The sequence below is a fragment of the Aptenodytes patagonicus genome, chromosome 1 (genome assembly GCF_965638725.1).
Source record: "Aptenodytes patagonicus chromosome 1, bAptPat1.pri.cur, whole genome shotgun sequence".
Taxonomy (NCBI): Eukaryota; Metazoa; Chordata; class Aves; order Sphenisciformes; family Spheniscidae; genus Aptenodytes; species Aptenodytes patagonicus.
Window position 1 is genome coordinate 117,163,941 of NC_134949.1, and position 25,937 is coordinate 117,189,877.

Below are 25,937 nucleotides of genomic sequence, written 5' to 3' on the forward strand. Positions count from 1 at the left end.
TTAGTGTATATAACTGCTTTCTAGTTTGAATATTAGAGCATTCAGAGCACTACTTGCTGTTACTTCAAGAATCTGAGGATGTCCAGCTTCAGTAACATAATTCTGCATTCTTTCACAAAAATGTTTTTATTGCTTTTGTAGCTCAGTTTCATTTAATACTGTGATTGTATGGATTTGGATATTTTTAAAGGATATCAGGAAAATGAAAAGAGTTAATTTTAAAATAGCAAGATACTCTTCAGATGTCGTGTTATGCTAGAACATCTTGAATGGGATACCTTCAAAAATAAAGGTACCAAGCTTCTTATTTTTGTTATTTGGCTAAATATTTTTATTAGTTGTTGCCATTTGACTGATGACATCGTTAATTGGAGAAGACACTTTCTGATTTGCTCTGCTGTAGATGAGCTCAGAATCTACCTCTTAATTTATTGAATGAAATGAATAAAAGAGGAATAAAAAAAGAACATAAACAGGGAGAGTAATTTCTCTGGCTACAGCTATTTGTGGTGACAGCTTATGATATTAAAATCTTTTTGTACTGGAAAAGAAATCCATTTAAAAGTTACTTAAAAATTATGTGGAAAGGAAGCAAAAAATACATGCATACTCAAGTCTACTTTTTAGAAAACCGTGTTTAACAAGACCCCTAAGCCTTTGAATAACCTGCATTTGAGTAGCTCCATGGAAGCACTGTTGGTTGCATTAATCCAGAGGCCGCCACACTGACCAGTTGACCAGTCAACCCCTAGTTGACTTCAGGGGGTTTTGGAGCTGTGGAGTATGTGAAAGCATCTCTTGAAATGGCAGGAGGTAAACAGCTTTCATTTTTGAAATCGCGTGAGATAGGACAATACTGTCCATTTATGCTGCTGTTATGACTTAGGAAATTCTGATTAACAGAAAATTTCTCTTTGTATCCACGCATCAAAACCTAGATCATTAATGACATGACACAGGACTAGTGGCTTGAAGTACAAATATAAAGTAAGATCTACTGCAGAATGAGGTACTTATAATGTAGTTATTAAATATGAAGATGACTATGAGCATTGTGGCCAAACTCTATTGGTTCTAGTCAGAGAAGAATTTCCATTGACTTAAATTTGTATTTGCATGAGAAACAAACAGGACCAGTTCTTTAAAAGCAATTATTTCACTGTTTCAAGTAAGTTAATTTGGGAAGGACGTGGACAAGTGAAGTGTATCAACTAAAATTTCATCACATGGTTTCTATCTATTTAAGAACACTACTACCTTTTAAAAAACCAAAACCAAACACCTCCTGAAATGTTTTACCTGTTTTCTGCTCCTTTTAGAAAAGAAAAAAACCAGTTGTTTGATTTCATCTATTCTTTAATATAATACACAAGGAGAATTGCAAGTAGGATGAAGAGATCAAGTCTTCTAAAAACCTGTTTGAACAAATAATTTCGATAAGCCTCCAGATATACTAACCAAGGCTGTCATTTGCCACCGGTTTCCATGATCTAAGTATAATCTTATGTGCAATAGCCCATTTGTGGATGGACAACATCCAGATGAACTTGGGAAGCAACATTAAGTACTATGGGGCTTTAGTCAGCTTCTTCATTGGTCCTGCCTATCATGACTGAAATAAATTTCCTCTTATCCAAGTACTATATAAGTTCCTTCAAGAACTAGCTTTCCATAAAAAGCATAAAACATCGACATGTTAATTTATGTTTGTTTAAGATGTAGTGGCTCTTTTCCAGGAAAAAAATGAAGAAGAGAGGGGAGTAGAAGTGGCTCTCTTTCTCTTTGCCCAGTTATATTTTTTCCTCCTACCTAAATTTTTATCGTGGCTTTAGAAGGGTACACTGTTTTTTATTTAGTGTTCTAATTACCTGAGTAGTATTGCTAAACAGCAGACAAAGGTTGATGAATAACTTCATAATTCAACAAAATTTAAAGTAATACATAATATACCTGTAGCATATGAATAACTTATTAGGGTATGAATGAAAATTCCCTTTTCAAAATGACCTTTCCAGTTAGCTATTATTAAACTGATTATTTACATTGTAAATACAGGCAGTTGTAGCCTAAGTAACAATACCAGTTGTTTGACTGGCTATGAGCTGAAATTCATACTTGGGATTCATATATGAAATTCGTACAAGAAGTTGCTGTCATCATCACTTAGCCCTAAGCAGTGCCATTTGGAGCATACTATGAATTCAGTTTAAAAACAAAATCATTGCCATCAGTTTTCTTGCTGTTAAAACACATTGCACCACATCCAGTCAAGCTGCAAGCAATTTCAAACCCATTAACTTTGTAGACCTTTGTACCGCAGCTGAATTTGGCTTGTATGAAGTCAGGTCTATATTTAAAATAATAAAGTATTTAAAAAGAGAGAGCCATAAAGCAGTGTATGGAGATCCTTGTGGCACGTGTCACATATAAACAGGTAGGGAGAGGTAATTCTGTCTCTTACTGTGAATGGTTTTCTGTACTGATCACACAAAATGAATTTTCTTCTTTGTTATAACAGGAAAGATGTAATCAGAACTGCAAAGTTATTATGTCAATATTATGTCATTATGTTATCTTGATTAGTCAAAGCAAAATAAACTAAAGATCCAGGGTTTGGGGCAGAGGGTAGAAAAGGGGGATGTGTTAAATGTACTGAAGACCAATTAACAGGAATAACATAATAGAGCATTATTTTTTAAGTTCTTAAATGTCCCATACCCATAAACTAATATGCTTACTGGATCAGAGCAAAGATTGATGTACTCCAGTGACCTCGATCCGACAGATCGATAAGTACAGACCAAGAACAGTGTGATACTTCTGTCAGTGCACCCTACAACAGTCAGGGATATGTCAGGTTATACCTGTGTGATCTTCCTTAATAATATTGGCAGATGTTTGTTGCATGAATTTGTTCTTAAACCTGTCGATACCTCAATCTACTTCGTACACTGTGTCAACAACTTAAAGGAAAAATGCTGAAAGAAGCCTAAAAAAAAATGTTCAGTTCCTTAGTTGCTCTGTTGTAAGTAATGGAGTAATACTAATTGTTTGCTCAACTCTTCCATGACATTCATAATTGTGTGTACCATAGAGAAGCTGCCCATCTCTTGTGTGATGGGCTCAGAACTACGTGTTATATTCATGGACTTGCCAGTAATCTAATTACATTTTTTGTTTTGCTTGGTGTTTCTTTCCTACTTTTTTTTAGTATTTTTTTTTCCCCCTAGCCTTTTGGTAATGGTTATCTTACTTCACATACCATTTGTTCAATTACTTGAATTTTAAGCTGATCTGCATCAAGCCAATTGTAAAAAAAACCCTCCTTGTTCATAAGTATCTCTTTTGCACTGTAATCAGTGTTGCAAGTTCTGCCTTATAAGCGTGTGGGGGCTAAAAGTGTTTGAGCAGTTACCCTGGTAAAATGAATGCTGAGAGAGATATGATTGCTAGGAAGACGACTCCCAGGGGAGAACACGTAGAGTGCAGAGGTACTTGAAAGGAAAGCATGATATATGAGTACATGGATATAAACTGGTTAAAAAAAACGACCAACCAACCAAACAAAAAAACCCAAAAAAACCCCAACAACCCAAAAACTTCAGGATGCAAATTAATTTCTGGCCAAAAAAGCAGTGACTCTGGAGCATTATAAAAGCGAGAGGGAAGAAGTATGGTTATTCTGAAGATGGTTCTTTATTAATTTATGAAAGGATTACATTTAATGGGTCCCCAGAATGTCCCAGGAGATCCCTTCAAATGATGTCCTTCTAAAACATTCTTCATATAAAGGTTCTCAAGACATAGGGGAAAAATAATTTTCAAATTGCTGAATGATACTTTGTGGAAAATATAATTATTTGAGTGTTTCTCATCCATTAATAGGTGTTACACAGCAGATACGACTTCTTAATGTAGTAAGAATTGCCAGACTTTCTTTGGTACCTGTTGCAAATTCTGCTGGTGTCACTAGATGTTGTCTGTAAGTTTTAAAAAAAAAAAAAAAAAAAAAAAATAAAAAAAAAAATTGCTCTCTACAGTTGTTTCTGGGAAAACTTAAAAAAAATCAGATGCTTGGGTTTCATCACCCTTTTTTGCATTTTTTTTAATGTCTGAATTTTTTTCTCACTTGCTTACATCTCTTTGAAAGTTGAAGAAAACTGTTCTTAGAAAATGCAGCTTAAATGATTTATTTGCATATATAACAATAACAGAATTACAAAGATAAAATTGCACAACATAGAAGCATTGTGGGTTTTTTGCTAATCACCTGAATTATTTTGTATCAGACACCCATATTTCACCATAGAGGTTTGCTTTTGTTGCTTTGTTTGCTTTTTGTTCCTGAATTCTAATTTTGTAGATCTTATCTGGGATTTGAAATTCAAGATGAATTATACCCAACTGGGCATTGCCATCAGTGATAAATAATGCAATAATTCATGTATTGCTGTGTTTTCTGTGTTGGGGAATAATACCCTAACTTTAGATTTATGAAAAAAACAAATGCTGACTTTTTCCAATGAAGACTGTCTATGGTATAATATGAATGTTACATCTATCTCTGGCCTGTATAGTTTATTTTAAGAAAATCATGTTATGCGAGATGAGTTCTGCTGACAGAACCATGCACACCCTGCAGCCATGGAACTCCCACTGAAGTTGATGGGAGACTTGTGTGCCAAGAGTACTGTTTTGGGGGTTGTACTGATTGCAGCTTTCAGGGTCTGATTGAAGCTTTCAGGAGTTGTATAACTCCCATGGGAGTATGTGGGAATTTTGATTTAGTAAAGAATAGAAAATCAAGGTCTAACTCTATGTATATTTAAGTAGTGGGCATGTTTATAAAGTAGTGCTGAAAAAGTGTGGGGCTAATCCAACAGCACAGAAGAATTAAGAACAAAAGGGATGTTCTGGTGTGCCAGGTTCTATTCAAGATAGTATGTGAGGCAAAAAGGATATTTCTCTGTGTTTTTTTTAATAATAAAACCAAGGACATCTTGTAAGTATTGTAAGCTACTGATTTCATTTTCTCCCTCTGGGAACATATGAGAAAGTTGAGCTTCATGCAATTAATCATTCCGGTCACTTAGTTGTTGCAGCCCAGGTCATAGCTGTATTGGGGAGTTTACCATTCAGTATAAAAATTCATCTTTTGGTTTTGTTTGGTTTTGAGAGTTTTGATTTACTTGTTTGTTTTGGTCTGTGGCTTTGTGACACTAGTCAAAATTGTTCCCTAGATGTTCAGTATTCAGGTCATGCTTGTAGGTCTGTAAGCGTACTGTCTGAGTGATCAGATGTTAAATGGATTTGTGCCAGTTTATGGCGGTTCCACACATTGGGTTCAACAGCTTTTAGCATTTAGTCACAATAATCCCCCCCAGCACCTTTGCATTACATTTCTGTAAATGTCTTTGGATTATACAGTCTGTGTACATACAGAATTTACATTGCTGGGTTTGAGAAATCTCTCCATAGGTGATGTTTTCTATGCCGTTCTACTAAACTCATGGTAGACTTATTCTAAATTTACCATTCTTAGAAGCAAATTTACAGATGTTTGTTTAATGTCACGGTAGTGGGTTTCAGTTCTGAGTGCATGATACAGTTCCAAGTGCATGATTTGTTTACATGCTGCTAATTTTAAAATGAATTTTGATCTTATATTAACTTTTTCTGTACCATTTGCAAACATTAGTATAAATCAAAAGATTCCTAGGTGTGTTCTAAAACCTCAGGAATCATCTGCTTCATTCTGTGCAGCCCTCTACGTGCCACACTGATAGGTTTTTTTTGTTTGTTTGTTTTTTTGTCCTAAGTACATGAATGAACACTTCTATCTGCTATATATAAGAGCAGATCTGGCTGGGGAAACTATTTGTTCCTGTAAAAATGTTGATGAAAAGAAATAGGTTTTCCTATGAACCATGTATTTTGCATTTTTAGCTACTCAGGATCTCATTTAAAAACAAACAAACAAAACCCCATGAACAACTGCAACTAAACAAAACCAAGAAATATTCCTTTCAAGACAAAAGTCCTTGTGCTGTTAGATGGAGTTCCGATATTTGTTCTTCTGTGCCCATTTTAAACCAGGAAAGGCAACTGTAGCCACTGAGTCGACTGAAAAAATAAAAGAAAAAGAGACTTTGTTATCATGTAAATATTAGAAAAGCTATTCTAAAGAAATCTTACTTGTTTTTTTTTTTAATTGTGATTAGTGAATGTTACTATTACTTTAATGCACTTTAAATGTGTTTGGGGCTATTTTCCAGACTATGAAGCCCACTGAATACAGTCCTGAAAGGTTTCTAGATAGTCTCTGTTTACACCCAAGTCAATGAAATTTAGCCCTGCAGAAAACCTTTTTCTGTTCATAACCACACTGAATCTATTACATGTGACCTGCAGGTATTAAAGAAGTAACATCTCTATCTTTCAACCTATAGAACAATCTGTTTCTGCAGTGATGTTCTATTTTTACCTATGAAAATGGCATAATGAGTTTTGTAACTACATTTGTGGCATCTGATCAGAAAAAACGCCGTGTTGTCATGGGGGAGGGGAAGAGGGGAAACTGAAGCAGCAGGAAGGAAGGAACAGCTAGTATTTATTGAAGGTGCATGTTTTCCTCAAAGAGACACTTCTCTCCTTGGTCTTTACTGTTGTGTGGTTTTTGGTTTGTTTTTTTTTTGGGGGGGAGCTGTTAAAAAAAAAAAATCTGTTGTCATAGTCCAGGTGTGTTTCATCACACAAAGTTTCACATAATGTGAAACCTCTCGTGAGGTTTTTAGAATGTTGGGAAGAGGTAATCTAGGCATTCTCACAAGTCTTTATTAGATTCATAAAAACCTGGAATAGCTCTGCTGTTCATATTTCCACTTGAACTGTAGCCACATTTGCAAATATACATGTGTTCCAAGTTTTTATTTTACCTGAATTATCAAATAAGTTTTAAAAAGTAATATCTTAAAATTCTGTTACCTGAAGGTTTTCTGAAACTCAGTCCTAAAAATAGCTGCACATGTCTATGACAAAGAATTACTAAAACAGCAAAAATGAGAATATAAGTTTTTCTAAGCAGTTTTTAGGGGGAAAAAAATGCACAGTGAAGCAAAAGCTACTTTTCACAGTAAACACTTTTATACAAAACAAATGTTTGTATTATCAGTCTGAGTTTAATTGTTCATGAAATATCTTTGTGTAAGGCTTAATTCCTAACTACATAAAGAATTGTGTGGGTTTTGGTTTGGGGTTTTTTTTTTTGTCTTTACATTATAAAAATACTTTTAGGGTCCTGCTGTCTTACAAGAAGTAAAATGAGGGTGGAAACAGTTAACCTTCTCAGATTCATTGAGTTAACACTGAGCTTTGCCCTACATCCATTTGGCAGAATTTCTCTTCTCTAGCAATGTTTCCATTCACTTGCATTGTGCAATGTAACTGCATCATATAAACTGAATTTTTGAGGTATGATATTAGGGAGGTAAATATTTCTGTGGTAAAACTTATGATTCCAACCTCTTACGTTTGGTAATGCAGATGGTCAGTTTACAACCTGGCAATACAAAGGGCTGATTCAACTGAAAAATGAAGTCTGTGATTTGCTGGTAATTACAAGCAACAAGTTGGTAATTACAAGCAACAAGTAAAACACATTTTTTGTTATCAGAGTACGGTACCTGTTGTCTTTTAAAAGTACATGGTCCGTCCATTCAATGTCATATGTATAGATATTCACATCTATTATCATAACTGACACAAATGACATCTTTGTTAGCCTGAAGAGAGAAGCTAAAGAAGGCTAAATGAGGATGGAGGCTTTCTGGTTTTTTTTTTTTTTTACTTTAGGAATAGTTTCTGCAGATCAGAGAAGTGAAGACCACTTTCTCTTTTCTATAAGGCTCTCCACTAAATAATGTGTTTTCCATAATTATCTGTTCAGTATTATTGATGAAGTCTAAAATTACTTCTGTATTACACTTGTTTTTGGAACATGTATGCCACCCAGTATTAATAACATACTGAGGAATTCTCAATATGAAATGTACTTATCCTTAGAACACCTCCAGCCTCACCATTGGAAAAGTAGGGAATTAAGTTAGCAGGTATGTCCACTTGTTCTCTTCTAGGCAGATGCAAACTCTCCTTGCGTGTGCTCCCAGTTAACTAAAGACAAACTAGCTCCAAATCAAAAACTGAAACGGCCATTCCTGTGACAGTGCTTGAACAAACTGTCGTTACGGCTTATTAACATTAGCATAGTATTGTGGTAATTACGGATGCACAAGTTGCCATTAGGTTGTATCTTGCCAACTCGGAGCATGCATCTGCCTGCCAAAGATTGTGTTGACATGCCCACAGCAAGATAAAGGCAGGACAGTGCAAAGATCCTCAAATTAAAGAAAACCTAAACCAGTAAATCTAAGTGGCACAGCATCGTCCTTATGGCACAGAGTCCTTATGAACAGGACAAGTGGAGGAGGATGTCTGACTCCAAGTAAATAGCTTAATTTGCCATAGGCTGTGACCATGTGACATATGTGTATTGTTTCCAGACTTAAGCTGAGTTAAGGTCTCTCTGCATCATACTTACTCACATTTCTGCTGCTGATGTCATAGGCACAGATGGCTTGGTCCACAGCTGTGCATATATGACCTAAATAGAGGAGATGTCACACAGAGCAATAAATTTGATTCAGTCTCCCGAGTCTTTAGGGTAGTACCCTAAAAGTTGAACCATCTTTTTGGACACTCAGTGTTATTCCATAAATTCTAGGAAGCCACACTGACCTCTACTCTAACTTTATTAGGGGCACTCAATGTGGCACATTGTTCTGAGAGTGCCCACACAGTTTATATTCATGAAGTAAGAGTCAAACAGTATCCTTTTGAAAGACAGTCCAGTACCAGATTCAAACGGGTATAACTGAGAGGATGTGAGCTACTAGTGAGAAAGGAAATCCCAGCTTTATTAAATCAGTAATACTTGAAAAATGTTTTTAAATTTAAGTCATTACTTTATCTTCAATCAAACTGTGTATTTTTGTTCTTCATACAAATAAAATCAGAGCTTAGATCTGGTAGATTTGAATACCAACCATTTCTAGACAATAGAATAGATATCCATCTTAACAGAGAAGAACGATTTCATGAAGAAGTATGAGAGACTATAGTTTTCTTGTCAGAACATTGCTAGTGGGCAGGAAACCTGGGTTCTCCCATTGTGAAGCTTTGTGACTTAATACAAATAACTTTATTTGTGCTTCAGGAACTTCACCTGTTAATATGGCCCAATGTATACTCTGAATCAACTAACTCAGGCACCAGAAAAGGGAGATGTTAATGTTGCATCTTAGACAGTAATCCTTACTTAATATGTTGGATTTTGTTTTAGTTCTGTCATAGTCTGTGAAACAGAAATGAATTTTACTGCCTTGGTTTTGCTAAAATTTGTTTCTCTTTTTGCATTAAAGCCAGGATGTGAATGTGAGAATGAGAGAGAAGTCATGCTCCTGTGGATGTTTTTTCTTTAATTGTACTGGGATTCCCCATTTTATTGATGTGAAATGAAACATAAAGAAACTTGATCAAGGTCAGACAGGAAGTCCATTGTGACTCCAGAATTGAACCAGCTGTCCTGATTTCTTTCCAGTGCTTTAACAGTCACCCTGCTTTTATTTTATGATAAGATATGGAGTCAAAACTGACGTGAAAACGTGCAGTGATTGTGAATTGATTTTACTGTTGTTCTTTAGGGGTGTGCATGCTGATTCCAGCAGCTCTGTCTTAAATGGGCTTTATCTGAGGCTAGAGTGTTTGGTCGGTGTGATGATTTGGCATTCCTTTAGGATCCTAAGGAGTGTCCCCAGAAATCCTTATTTAAATCTGCAGATTAGCAAGTGGAATGCTTGGTGGTTCTTTTTAAGAAGACAAGGAAACAAAATAGAAATGTGTTTTTTGGTGGGAAATTAGATTGAGGGAGGGGACAAAAAAAAATAAGGAAAACAAAAAAAAACAAAACAAAATGAAAAACCACCCTACAGATTCTGTAAGATCTGTATCTGTATTTAAATGTTTTTTCATTATGATCTCCACTCACTGTTCTGACACCGCATCAGAAATTACTTTTTTTCAGTTTTGAAATAATAGCTGTTATCATTTGTTTCTTTGAAGAATGAAAGTGAATAACTGAATTGTTTTCTTTCCATGGCCAAACAGACTGTTTCAGTGTTCAAGGCTGGTTATAAATGTTGGACTGGTAACACTTCAAGTAGATGAAATTGTGTGAGAAAGATGCTGTCAGTATTGATAGGCTCAGAATCTGACCAAGCTTTTTTCTTCTTTCTTGTAAACTCCATTAACTAAAATTGCCAGACTGGATATCTGTAGTGTTGGGTTTTTGTATCTATTTTTGATATGAAGGTGGACCTACTTTTGTCTTCCTGAGTTTTGTTTCCTTTTAAATAAAAGTGGGATGGTGTTACATATCTGTCTTTGTATGATCCTCAAACACATCGAAATACTAGTACAAAAATGCTAAATTATTTACTGGTAATATTAGTTTCAAATATAGAAATAGTAAAATAATGTCAATTCCATCATCTGTTAACATAAAAAAAAAATAGGCAATAATGTTACTTATGCAACCGGTTTGAGCAAGCATTTTACAGGGTGCCAAATGCTGGTATAACCTGTGTAGATTCTTTAATCCACACGGTAAAAATGGGAAGGGCACTGAAATGCTGATTGGAACACACATTCACTGATACTCTAGCACAAATGAGAGAAGAAAGTAATTATAGGGGCAAAATTTGTGTGTTCCCTGCATTGTTTGTACACATAAGAGGTTATCTATTGCTGCAAATTGGATTAGCTGTATAAACAGCAGCATAATTTATTTAAAGTCAGGTCTCAAAGACTTGGAAAAGAATAGTGGAAGAACAAGAAGGGGATTATAAAAAGAAGAGAGGTACGGAGAATGCAGCTGTACTTGTGTACAGGTAACTCATGTAGCTCTTGTATAACTGGATGTATTTTAATAAAGCAAAATTTCTTTGCGTTTTTACCATTGGCAATGTAGAGGGCTTGAGACTCAACACTTCAGCAGAAGCTTTAAACCTGTATGTAAGGGCTGTTGAAATTACGTATTTAAAACCAATCATATTTCATAAATTATCAATCACCACCTGCTTCTGAGTATCTATGCATATTCATACTTGTATTTCTTCCCCAGATGACTTGCAGAAATGATCATGCGCCTTCCAAATGGATATATATAGTTGGTTCTTTGAAGTCAATAACGTAACTTCTATTTAACTTTTCTAGTGCTTGGATTTTGTTTAGTGTACTCTCACTTAGGTACTGAAAGGAATGTTTTGGGAAGCTGCCCTGCCTGCAGCCATGGTGATAGCATGAGAGGCACAGACAGGTGGCTCTGCACTGGCTCTGCAGAGGTCCTTTAGCTGTCTGAGATGCACTGCTCCTCTCCTGGGTTCCACAGGGCTAAAAAGAAGAACATGTTTCTTCCTTCCTGTAGGGACTACTGGGATGAAGAAAAGTATAACCTATACTAACCCAAACAAGTTAAATTATGATTAATATTGATAGCATTTACCACTAGAGTAACTCCATACAGAAAGGCAGTGCAACTTGGTCAGAGGTACAAGGACATTTGCTTTTTTTCTTTCTTTTTTTTAGGATACTTTTAATTTCTCTATTCAGTTGGATCTTTAATACATATTCTTTTAATTTCTCTGGTCTTTAATTAGCATCTTCTCCAATGGGGTTCATTATATTTTTTTGTGAAACATGAAAACTGTAAATGTTTAAGTTTGTGTATCATTTAAATACTTCTTGAAAATGATGTGGGTATCTTAGTAAAAAGTACCCTTTTTGTTACTTAAATGAAAATGGTTTTGTTTTTTTTTCTCATGTTTAAATAGGCTGCTTGACAAGAACAGTTATAATTTTATTAGAAGTTATGATTTGTTGCATGTAATATATGCCTTGATTTTTTTTTTTCTAGTCTTGATTGTTGATTTTACAGATGAAATCTGTCACTTTGGTAAACAAGATGTTTTATTTAATCTCCAGTCTCTAATGCAGCCTTCTCAAAGAGGGATCTTTTTGAGTGCAAAGTTCGTTGTCATGTTGCTAGTGTGTGTTTCTGATCAGAATGCAAAGTAGCTTTAATCCATACATTCTTTTTTTTCCTGTACTGGGATAGCTGCCAAATCTATGTCAGCAATTAACTTCTGAATGTGTCAGCTGTAACAAATACAGTTCATTGTTTCTTGACTAGTTAACAGCTAGTTAAAAGGCAGGAACAGCTCAAATGAAAGTACTGTACATTTTGTATCTAAAATATTCAGGCTGTTAAAACTACTGAGAGAAAGGAGGGGAAAAAAAAAACCCACAACAGTTCTAGGAGGGATTTTTAGGTAGACGAAAATACTTACCTGATTCTTCAAATCAAAACATGCCAGATCACAGGATAATGAAGTAATCTGATGAAATTTTGGTCAGTTACAGGTCACTTTCAATAAAAAGTTATATAATTCAATATTTAAGCCTCTGTTTCACTTGTGTGAAAAACAAAATACACTTCCCCCCCCCCCAAAAAAAAAAAAAAAAACAACAAAACAAAACCTGCAAGAAATTTCGCTCGATCTGTTAGAATAATATCAAAGATATTGGTTAGGAAAAGAATACCATGAGAAAGAAAAATGCCTTAACGTATTCAGACAACCTGAGAGTATGAAAATTATTATCTAGAGCAAAGTGCAAAATCACAGTTTAGAGGGGTGTTAATGATACTCTTCTTCCTCACAGACATACATTTTCAAATTATTAATGTCTTTTTTGTTTGCAGACTGTTTGCACCAAGTCACAACAATTTTATGTTCATGTTTTGCCTATATTATTTTGGCAAATCTTCCTCTGCAAGTGAAATGTGAACAGTTTGCTGTAAACACTTTAAAAGCACAGTGTATTTAATTAGTTATTTAAGCTTCATGTAGAGCTTTTTTTCCCTAAATTTTAGATCAACTATCCCAGCAGAAAAGTTTTGCAATTCAAACTACAGTTTTAGTATATGCAAGACTCTTTTTCTATGATTTTATCTTAAAAGGTGTATTTTTCTATATTCGGTCTTGTTGCGCTTAGTGTGAAAATACTGGTAGTAAATGAAGTTAAAAGAGGCTGTTGTAACAGGTGTCATATTCAGTATCTTGCATAAGAGAGCAGATTCAGTTGTCTCACAATGATGATAGGTGCTAGAACTCTGCAGAGATGCAGAATTATTTTTGTTGATTAGCTCATTTGAGCCCTGTTATTTTCAAGTTGCAGTAAGTGAAAGGTTTGAATATCCTATTAGGCAGAACAAAGACAGAGGAAGCCAGGCAATGAAATGTCAGTAATCTAACAAGAGGAGAAAATTTATGTTGTTATATATAAAACCAACCAAAAAAACCCACCCCTCTGGAAAACACAAATCGGGATCATACTGAATGTGTGTTTTGAGTTAGAAGAGGAACTTTAGCGATTGACAGCAAACTATACTGCTGGGTGAATTTTTAAATGCAAGGAAACTTGTGGAAAAATCTATCATTCACTAAGATAGTGAAGGAGGGGGAAAAAATGGTCTTTGCGTAGCTAAAAATCATAGACTTTCTGTATAGGTTTGTGGAATAAAATGTTACCTCTCAACTCATTGACAGCGGTGCAGCCTATGCAGAAGGTAGTATTTACAGGTAATGTACAGATTGTGAATCTACAGTCCCAGTCCTTCAGCACTTATTCCTCCTGCTCTGTGCCACCCCCACCCTCATTCCCCTAGTTTCCTTCTTACATAGGAGTACTGTTTCATTTAAAAAGGGACTCCAGACAGTGGTTTCCCCTATATATGAGTCAGAACGTTTTATATTTGTAATGCATAATTATCCATATCTGTAGAATAGAGGTTGTGAGTCAAGAGCAGGATTTGTTTGTCTACCCTCAACTTACTCAGTGTGCATGGTAGAAGACAGGAGTGGCACACTCTTTTCCTGTCCCCCCCTTCATCTTATCCTGGAAGATCTGTGAGCCTTAGGAGACAAAACAGTTTGAGATACATAAATCAAGAAATCTAGTAATTCACGTCTGATACACAAACTATCTTCAACTCAAGTTATAAACTTACAGTTCAGCTCTTTTTGAAATCTCAACCACGTTCATCATCATTTCTGACTGCTACCTTCCGTAACTCTTCTTGAGCATGCTAGTGACTGTGGAACACATTCTGAAGTATCCCATGCATTCTTAAATCCAGGATCCTTGAAATTAGTTACTGCAATGCCAGGATTTTGTAAGGAGGGGAAGGAGGTATTAAAAAGGGCAAAGAGAAACTGAATGGTGGGGATAACAATAGGAAGATTTCTGCATTGCAAGTGGAAGCCGAAATGAATGAGCAGGTAATCTCCATCCCATGATCTTGAATGAAACTGAAGATTCAGTGGCAAATGCTGTACCTTTGTTTAAAAGGTAGAAGAAAGATGTCTGGCCAGTACAGGCTTGCTGCTTTAACAGAAATAGTGTGCAAGGCTGTATATATGTGTGTAGGTAAATATATATATATATAAAATATAGCTTTCAAATATAAATAATGTTATTTATGTAATTATGCCATTGTCCCAGATTCCAATAAAATCTGTTCTTTTAATATTGTATACAAGTCTGGTAATCCATTTTCAAGAAAAAGTGTTTGTGCAAGATGAGAAAGAAGGCATCAGGGCATTAGAGAAAATGGGCTTGTTTACTTGAAAGTGGAGGGGGGATATGTTTGGTGTCTCTAAAAATTCCGGAGTGGTAAGTGGAAGGAAGGAGAATTTATTTAAGTTAAAATATGTGCTTGGTGCAGGAACAAATAGGTTTGAACTGACTGAACAATTTTAGTCTGAAAATATAAAGATTACTTCCATCCATAAAAGCAAGGAAAATGTGGAACAGCCTTTAAAATAATGGTTGTGTAAAACTTTTAGGAAGAAGGTAAACGGATTTGAGAGGGATGTTGTAATGCTGTGCCTACAGAAGGACACTACAATCTCTTACCCACAAAGTGCTGTTCTCCTGCATGCTTGATTGAGTTATTTTTTTGGAATTAAACCCTGAAATTTCTCCTTTATGTTTGTATTTAGTAAATAAAAAGTACATTGAAATAAAATATATAATTATGTAATAACAGTTAATAATTTAAATAATCCTTACTAAATAATAGCATATTTGTTCAGGAAATTGTTTCTAGAACTTTCAGATGTGTAAAATCTGTGCAATGATTTACCATGCAATGAGAACTAACTCCATTTTCATTCATGTCATGTTATTATTATGAATTAGTGATGATTAATTAAGTCCAAAATCTGAGATTAAAAATAGGTAGCATTTCACTAGTACCTTGAAGGTATGCCTGTAGAGTCTACTCTTATACACAGAATGAAATGCTTTCTAAATGCTTTGACTTCACAAAGTAAGTAGCAGTTCTTAAACAATGGAAATAATAGAAATTATGACCATTAGAAACATAAAAGCATGAATTTTCTGTGGAACTAACAAAAACCGTTCTGGGGCTCTTTAAAGAAGAATCTGGTATTTAGAGAAGTCATAGCCAAGTAAGCTTCACCAAGCTGTCACTGCAAACATGAAATCAAATGATCGGTATTTGTATTCTCTGCAGAGATGATCTGAGCAAGTGACTCATCTTGAAGAGCAAGAATTTTACTTGTGACTCTTTTTGTGTATGTTTTTAAACAATTAATCATAAGGTGCTGGAGAATCACTGTACTATCTGCAAAGAGAATATTCAGAATTGCCGATTCCAGTCATTAGTCATAAGACAGTAATGAAATATAAAATAACTTCAATCTGGCAAATTATTATAGGTGGAAGAATTGGGGAAAAAATAGCTGATTCTTTCTTTAACATTTTTTTACAATGTTTTCATAAAGGACAGCAGAATAGATGCTCTCCAATTTACAGGAATTATGAGAGTATAATAGAGTGTAGTAGGAAAATGCATTGATTAAAAAGACACCATAGATGGGCATATATCATAGAAGACTCGAAGTCTAGGTAGAGGTACTTGAGAAGATAATTTCCTGGACTGTAAGAACTTTGCAGTAAGTACTTAGTTGTGCATGTTTGTTCATTGTGGTGAGTAGTCCACAGTTTCATATTAGCGGTATGTATAACTAACCAGATTCTAACAATTTGTATTGGGAGGGCAGGATCCAATTGCCAGATCTCAGACTTCTATATTTGACACATCACAAGTGCCAGCCAAATTTCTGCATTCCCCCTATGGTAATGTCATTATTTTCTTCAATTTATCTGTTTTTTCTGGCCTTCCCAGACAGCACAGAAGACTGGAACCCCAGAAGATAGGCAAATATTCTCCTAAATGTGCTCTATTTATGGTTTCAGTTAATGCTATAGAAGCAGCTTTGCCTAAGGAAGAAAAAGAGAATCAAAGTGCCAGCAAGTAACCTGCATTCAATATGTCAAAGTCTAGTTCCATACACTCCTTAAAAAGAAAGGACAAATGGAAAGAGATGTTAGTCTGGAATGTTTCATATCCTTTCTTATGAAACGGCAGTATCCTTGGCAGGACATACTCCTCAAATCTTGTAACTTAACAAACATTTCCTTCTTTCATTTATAGGTACTCTACTCATGCAAATCAAAGATGTTTAGGCTTTAATTTAAAATTGCGTTCCTCTGTCATTTAGATTTCAATAGTTGACACAAAAAATAAATCATACAATATTGGTCACATTTTTCTAATTAGATACATCTGATTTGTATCACTGTAATCAATGGAGGAAAGAAATTGATGCCACTACTAATATTAGTTCATATGATTTGGAAGTATATCAAACTATCCATGTCAATGTGTCCTGGTTTCGGCAGGGATAGAGTTAATTTCCTTCCTAGTAGCTGGTACAGTGCTGTGTTTTGGATTTAGGACAAGAACAATGTTGATAACACACCGATGTTTTAGTTGTTGCTGAGCAGTGCTTACACTAGTCAAGGACTTCTCAGCTTCCCATGCTCTACCGACGGAGAAGGCTGGAGGTGCACAAGAAGTTGGGAGGGGACACAGCCAGGACAGCTGACCCCAACTGGCCAAAGGGACATTCCATACCATGTGACATCATGCTCAGTACATAAACTGGGGGAAAGCTGGCCGGGGGGGGCCGCTGCTCGGGGACTGGCTGGGCATTGGTCGGTGAGCGGTGAGCAATTGTACTGTGCATCACTTGCTTTGTGTATTGTTGTTGTTATTATTATTATTACTATTATTACATTATTGTTGTTGTTATTATTTTATTTCAATTATTAAACTTTTTATCTCAACCCACGAGTTTTTCTCACTTTTACTCTTCCGATTCTCTCCCCTGTCCCACCGGGGGGCGGAGGAGGGAGGAGTGAGTGAGCGGCTGTGTGGTACTCAGTTGCCAATTGAGGTTAAACCACAACAAAATGTCAAAGTACATAATTTATTTGTAGTTACAGTTCGTGGCAGACAACATTTTCCAGTCTTTTTTTCCTGATTCTATTGAATCCTGTTCACCACCTAATAATTCCTTGAGTGCCTTTTTGCTTGAGCATTAACCTTGGACCTTAGTATACCATAAGAAAACATGGATGACAGTTTGTAAGGTAGATGAGTTTTTGCAGGTTTAGAAGATGCTAATTTGTTATTGCTTCCCTGTAACTACTCTTCACATTGCAACCTTGTATACCTATTATTCTAGTATTTAATACAGACTGAGTGTTCTCAAGTTTCTGGAAACATCTGGTTTCTAGTTCTGATTCATACTCAAATACTTTTCCAGGCTCACATTAAATCATTAAATGGCATCATAACTCCAATTTAACACGTCCTTAGTCGATACATCTTGTCAATGATTCCTTATTAGATCTGAATCTTTAGCTTTTAGCAACATACTAACCACAGGATTTCCACCTGTATTCTCTAAACACGCTAGGCTAAGTTTAATTCAGTGAGAGACTTCTAATTTAGAAATAATGTGATGCTTTTAAAAATGCCTCTGAAACACATAATCTTCATTTTGATAGTTTATTCTTCATTTTATGACATATTAAAACTTGTGTCTAAGGAATACAGTGCAAACATTTTAAGTTAATTCGTGTTTATTCTCTGCTTGCAATGTCCTAATTCTATGTTTTAAAAAAGGTAACCAAGTATAATTTAAAAGGACTTCATATCTCTCATGATATCAATATATCTTTTATTGTGCTCTCTACCCAGAGAGAAAATTCTGTATTACAAATTAAGGCAAAAAGAACACTCCCAAATACATACTATGAAAAGATTAATTTAAAAGAAGAATGTAAAGCGGGTGCTTTCAAGAGCAATTACATATGAAGATTACTTTTTTTAAAGTCCTGAAGGACTAAACCAAAACAAGTGTAATGAAGGATAAGGAATGACATGATATGAATACGAAGAAAAGACTGACACCCAATTTTAGTTTTTGTGTAGTACTAAATATCTGAAAAATTATGTAAGTCCACAGCTAGACATGTAAAACTAACAAGCATTTTTCACATGAAAAACTGTCTCCATCTTTGCTTTGCTATGCAATTTGTAGTAAAGCTAAATTGGAGGTTTGCTTTTAATTTTGTTTTGGCATGGAGTCAATTGTGAATTTCTCCACCAGCCTAACTCCTTATAATCCTCCTGATAGCAAATCTTTTCTCCTGGTGTCTGCCCTCGGAAAAGGGGGAAGTTTACAAAGATGACTATGTGTTGTAGATACTGTAGTGTCTTTGGCTGGAAATCTCCAGAGAGCCAAATGCTGATATGGTGTCTTCCTTGTTTCTCAGCCTTCTTTGCCTTTTCCTCTTTGTCTTCATTATCTTCATCCAGCAAAGACTTAATGACAAAAGAAATGCTGCTCTTCCTTCCTGTTACCTAAAGCAGACAGGTGCATATGAGTGGATTGCATTGCTAGTGTAGATCACAAAAAGGGCAGGATGACTCTACTACATCATTCAAATGTTGTATTTGCTTATGTTTGTTTTCTAAAGCTGTTTGTGTTCCCCTCAAAGTACATACTGCATTGTGAAGCTATGCAGTACAAGCGGCACCACAGACCTTGAGGAAAACAATGTACTGTTCCCATGTAACACTGTAATCTGTGAAGACAGCGGCCATGTATTGTCTGTGACGATCAGGTTTTTTTACTACTATAACTTAAAATATACACTTGTCTGGTTTCTATTGCATATGTTAGAGAAGCAGCAGTTCTGTCTAACCGGTCTCATGAGCTGGTTGCCTCAGATTACTTTCTCTTTTGTTTCTGTTAAGCGGCCATTCACATACACACATCCTCCTTCAGGCGAAGTAGTATGACACTTCAGGATTGCATTTGAACTGGTTCTCCAGTTTGGTGACTGCTGCTAAGCCTTTATAATGAATTTCTGTATGTTCTGAATTTTTAAGATCAAATCTGAGAAGATTTTCAGAATATTTTTTATCAAGCTTTGGCCTCTATATATGTTAATATTGATGGCAGGTACAAAGTATATGCCAGAGTTTAGTAGTTTAATTCAGGTTCCATTTTCATTGATTGTTTCATTTACAATAACAATTTTAGATTATGAAATTCCTCCCACTGTCTCTAAACATAAATAGGTAGCTTCTTACTAAACTATCTCCACCCGGTGGCAGTATGTCATAGCTATAGCAACAGAGTAACAAGCAGAACTGGAGCACTTTTTTTTTTCTTTACAGAAACATAACATCAATGCTAGTTAAATCAGATGAGTCATTCATTGCTTAAAAAACCTTGTAGATATGCCTGAAATATTTTAAAGCTGAACTGTGGTGTTTTGTATGTAATTTGATGTAAGCACTATATGGATCTTTAACTGATAAGTATCCCATGGATAAGTACCTTCAAAAGGCAAGTCAGTTGCCAAAAGCTCTGTTAGCATAACTGTATTAATGCCTGCATTACTTCACTTAAAAAGAACAATGCAGGTATTTTGATGGGTAAACTTAACACTCAAAAGTGTTTTCACGTATATATTCTGCTTATTCCTGTAGCTATAAAATATGGATTAGGTTGTGCAAAGTTTGCATAATGTGTTTTCTTCAAGCATATTTTTGTAGTCTGTTGCAAAGAAATGCTCTTTGCTGAAGTGCTGAATTGCCAGTTTTCCTCAGTGAAGAAAGGAAGCATTTTCAGAACAACAAGCACAGTATCAACCTATCTTATCAGAATATGTTTTTAGGAACTTACCTACAAAACTTTTCATATCACAGTTATCAGAACAAGGTTTACATTTGAGGTTATACAAGTAATTCCATATTACTTAAGAAAAGTACTACGTATGATTAAGATTTTTACAGAAAAACATAATTATTTGGTTATCCACAGCTGAGTGGTTATTTTGTCTTACAAATAAAGTCATCTCTTAAATGTTACACATTTACATCTCTATCTAAAATTTCAAGAGTACTCTAGAGTGATCCTGAGGGTTCAGTTGGAAAGGAAATTAGAGATTATGCTGTATTTTCAAAAATTCCTGCGATCAAAGGAAGCTACAGCATCCCTGGATGGTGTAAAGTGCTTTGACCAGCTTAATTCTTGTATGAAAGGTTCCTTTAACATCAGGAGAGTTTTTTAAGGCAATGGGTATGGTTTTTCTTGTGGAAAATACTTAGATTTTTTTTTTTTTTGTCAAAAAATACCAAACACAGTTTTAGTTACTATAGCCTGAAACTACCAATGGTCATGAAAATATTCATTTTGTTGATTTCCTCGCCCCCCTCCAAAAAAAAAAAAAAAAAAAGTCAGTGTCAAAACATTTTTGATCAGAGCTAATTAGCAGCTGAGAACTTGTAGCAAATAATGTTTTGCTGATTGAAAAGCTTTTAAATTTATTTGTTTATATGCAGTTTTATGTCATGTTATATTTATAAACATTGAGTCAAATACAATCAATATATTTTTTTAACATTTTTTTAAAAATAGACCTCTACTTCCCTTTGAAAAGGAAAAGTTAGCCTTTTTATTATTGAGTTTAGGTGGTAGCATATGTTACTTTGTTGAACAGTCTTTATGCAGTGTAATTATTTTGATATAGCCATTTACAAAGTATACTGGCTTGTGATGAGTTCTTTATTGGCTTAAACACAATAGTAAAGAACTTACAGCTTGAGAACCTCATATGGGAAAGCTAAAAAGTGTTTTTGAAAAGGAAAAAACCCAAGCAAAGAAGAATAGTCTGGCAGCAATCTAAAAGGAAGCTTGTACCTTTGTAGCAAAGTCCATGCTCTGTTCTCAGACCTTTACTTGATATGTGTGTGTAGTTTGGTTTTTGGCTTTTTTCTTGTGTGTGTGTATAGATGAAATACTGCTTAAATCATTGTTCTGGGTGAGAAGTCATCTTAGGCTTAATAAGCCACAGAAACTGTGGTCTATAAGCACTAAATAGAAAGAGCAAGGGACACAAGGTACTTAAGTGATGCTTTCAGTGAGTAATTATGTGAGGTGGGACTTAAAATGTTTGGTTGTGCTCACCTTATTTTTCTGTAGTGTGAGGTACATAAAATACGAATTCAGGGAAGAAAGGGGAAAGGCAAAGAATACCAACCAAGCAAATAATATTTACATAGTAGAACAACCAGTCTCTCTTACAAGCCATAAATGCGGGAATACTATGTTGATTGGTCACACTGCATTCATCTAATAGAATTGGCTGAGGCAAAGTTTCTATTAGGATCTTTTTTCTCTCTGTATATTAAGCTTTTGTGTGGAAAAAGGCTTCCATTTTTCTTTGATCCATCAAGTAGTTTCTAGGGTGATAATATATTCCTGAATTTATCAATAAATTGCTAGTTATTGTTTAAGAGCTATAAAAATGAAATTCATGTTAAAAAAAAATGCTAATTATCCACTTTCTTTCTTGGTTTATATAGTAGTATATTTCAGCCTGCAGCTGTTGAACAGACCAGCTCTTAACTGACTAGATTAGGTGGTATCAGCTTATAGGGTAAATCATGTGATAAAATTATCCTCATTAATGAAAGTGAAATTTAAGTAATGAAGAATTTCCTGCTTTATCAATTGCAAATATTTTTATTATAAAAAGCTATCACTACTTTTAGCTTTTTTTATTCTTACAAAAGTGATAAAAAAAGAAACTTTGAAGACTTGTTGAGGAAGGTTTGATTTGCATGACAGAACTGTTTAGCTGGAAATTTAGGGCCCAAGTCAGGTACTGTGATATCTTCATACCGCTTCAGAAGTTCAGACCACCAGATCCTCAGTTGTCCATTTTCTCTCAGAAAATTATACCACTTGTAAGTCTGATGATTTTGTTGTCCTTCTGGGAAAGCAAGAAGGCTTCTCCTGTGGCCTGCTCATTCCTCTCTACTTGTATGGGGTGAAGGGACATAGCAGCCCTGTGAAGCCTGCTTTCTCTCACTTTCTGTATACCTTCTCTTATAGGAAGTCTATGGGTGCCTTATTTCCTCTGTGCAGGTCCATATCTTGAGTCACATTCATGTCTTGGTGGTTAGTTTTTACTTTAGCAGAATCAGTGTGGTGTGGTGTTGGTTGGTGTGCAGGTTTTTTTGTTGTTTTGGGTGGTTTGGGATGTGGGAGGGTTTTGTGTGTGTGGATTCACAAAGCTGGAAGATACCAAGACTTTTTTGATTTAATTTTGCTGCTTGCTATGTTGAGGAAAGAAAAACAAGGAGATGTTGAAGGGACAGTTGTCAAAGTAGACGATAATAGACTTGATGAGATATTTTAAAATTTTGTTAAAGTAAACCAAATAATTATTAGGTTAATACTTGAGCAAAAATGATAGCAGATAAATACTTATTGTTAAGTACTTACAACTTACGACTTCTTAAAAATTGTCTAGTAATACATTCTGTAACTGTTGTAAGGGTATCTGAAATAGTAGAATAAAACATAGTATTTAAATTCATTTCTTTACCATAGATAAGCAACTCCTTCAAATAGTGCATATTTGGAGCCTGTGAAGTTCTTATGAAACATGGAGAGAAAAAATAAAACCCTTCTGGAATTGGCTTGGGAATCTCATTATGTAATACTTCAATAACTGTGTAATTTAATACTTTTGGCTGCTACTTTCTCTTTTGACTCTAGCATCTAATTGCTCATAACTTGCACTGAATTCTGTGCTCCTTTTCATAGCAATTTTGTTACTGCTTAGAGTGAAAGTGAGAAATTCTTTTGCAAAGTCTTTTCATCCTGATTTTTGTCAAAGTATCTTTTTTTGGGGTAGGTTTTTTTTTTTCCCCCCTCTAAACTATTTTAACCTGAACTAATCTGTGAAAAAGGGACAGGCTTCTGAAAGCAAGCAATTTTTTTGGTTATATTTCTGTTGTTCTTACCCTATCAACTGTATTGCTTGAAATCGTGTTCTTGCTTCTCCCCTACAAGGTATATGTATTCAACTGAGTTGGTAATGGAGCTTATTCTATAAACTGACTTCTAAGCCCTAAAATAGTTGACTTTGATGCTACAAGTAGGCTGTGAACTTATGGGTACTCTTTGTAGATGTCTATTTAGAATGACCTTTAATAAAAGTTCTTGTGCTGTGGCATGGAATTTGATTTCTTCATATCACCATTCATTTTAATATTGAAGAAATTCAGCAAATCTAAACAGCTGAGTGTTTATAAGGTGATGTACCTTTACCTATGCACTTGCTGCTACCTCCAAAAAGAACTGTATAATAAAATTTTGTGGAAAATATCTTATGGTGATATACCATATGGTTTAGGAGTTACAGGATGTCATCACATCCCTGTTGAGGTTTAAGGAATTATTTCTAATTGTACAGTAGTTAAGACTGGTTCATAGGCTGGTTCTGATATAGGAGACTTCTGCAGAATATAAGTACAGTAACAAACTCCCCTCTTTCCCCCTCTTTCCCCCTCTTTCCCCCTCTTTCCCCCTCTTTCCCCCTCTTTCCCCCTCTTTCCCCCTCTTTCCCCCTCTTTCCCCCTCTTTCCCCCTCTTTCCCCCTCTTTCCCCCTCTTTCCCCCTCTTTCCCCCTCTTTCCCCCTCTTTCCCCAAAAGCATTGGAACATTTTGAGCTTTAGCATTCTTCCAGTTAGGGTATAAATGAATTGAAATAACTGTGGCATATCTTTGTCTGGCACTCTGTGTATATCCTAGTACTTAATATTTTCTTACAGAGAAAAATCTTTATGAATAAACATAAAGTTTTTAGAATAATCATGGTTATGCAGCACCATTTTAAATATATACTGCATTTTTTGTACCTTTCTCTGGCCTCTAAGTCAACACAGGACAATGAGGTAAAGTTTTACATTACCACTTATTTACTAAAGGAGTGAAACTAGGACTGCTAGCTTATTGCTGATGTTGCCAGGATGTTTTCATTTGGGGGAGACTGAATCCATACTATGTCAGAAAGACAGATGAACTCTTAAACACTCAATTGCTCTTCTGGTGGTTCTCAGTCTTGGAGTTCATCCAAGTGTATTTCATGGTGTGTCTCAATACAGTGCCTGGTACTTTGGTGCTTTGGGTTGAAACAAACTTTTCTTTAATAGCAGTGTTATTACAGGGAGTAATGTGAAGCATTGTGGTTTGTTGGTGTTTTGGTTTTTTTTTTCCCTAACTTTCTAGTCTTTAAAAGGAATATAAACTTTTTTGGTCAGGAATTCATTAAGAATATATACAGTGTTGAAATTAAGTAGCTACACTATTTTAGAAAAGTACGTGTATGCTTTTAATAAGACTGAAATGTCAACTGCCTAAGCCACTATGCATTTCAGGAAAAGTTAGAAACTGTTACTAAGCTTTAGTTTATAAAAAGTCAGTGACAGGTGTAGCGTCTCAATTTAAATGGATACTTTGGGGATTACCCTGAATACCTAGGACTCATGTTTGTGCTCCATATTCATTCTGAAATCATATCTATATTGCTTGCATATGTAATGCTGCCATTTATGACTTTGCCCCTTTTGCTTCTTGTGTACCAATTATAGACATATTTGTGGTGTAGTAAAACTAACAATGGTTTAAATTTAAAGCTGCAGCTCAGTCCACATTGTTTTATCACTTAGTAATCCACATTGAAATTCTGTGTTGTCTTGTGGTTTTGTTTTGTTTTTTCCTTTCCTTTTTTTTTTTCTTTGTTTCCCCCCCAAAGCACTAAATATTACTACCTTGTCAATAACCACAGAAGTCAGAATTCATATTGTGCCCACCTGGGTGGGTGGCAAGGTACAGAAAACAACAGAGTTCTTCTACACTGTAGTGATTTGAAGGTTTTGGAAAAAAAATAATTTGTCTTTGGATCCTTTAATTGATTTCAACAAGAATAAGTTAATGTAAAAGTGTGGTACTGAGATCATCTGAAGATTCTGGTGTGCATATGTTGTAATGCTCAGAGGGACTTCTTCTGTAATACTTGATATGAACAATCATATGATCACACCTACATCCAGTAAGTAAAGCATATGCTACTTTATACATCTGTGATCACATTAAGATAGTTATACTCTTGCTCTAGTTGGGGGAAAAGCTGAATTGCTGAGTTCCAGCTGTCTGTAAGTTTTCATTGCATATGGAGGAAGAGGAAGAAGGAATCTTATCCTTACAAATAGCAAGAAGTCATTAAACTTGCAGTTTGCGTGCATAGTCAATTTGGGGATTAAAAATACCTACATACCCATCCCTAGCTTGGAAAAGAGTAGTAGTCAGTTCAGTATTCTAACAAGATCTTTCTTTAATGTACTCAAAAGGTTTTAACCTTCTGTCAGTCACAATAGTGGAAAAATAGGACAGGTCTAAGAGGATGAAGTATGGTAGATTTTTATATCTCTAGATAGATTTGAGGGAATATAGCTGAAA

At 35.2% G+C, this 25,937-nt stretch overlaps 1 protein-coding gene across 1 annotated transcript in view; it reads left to right on the forward strand.

Annotated features, from left to right (window-relative positions):
• NCAM2 (neural cell adhesion molecule 2) overlaps positions 1-25,937 on the forward strand; it is a 330,359-nt gene that overhangs the window by 5,042 nt on the left and 299,380 nt on the right. The window lies entirely within an intron of this gene.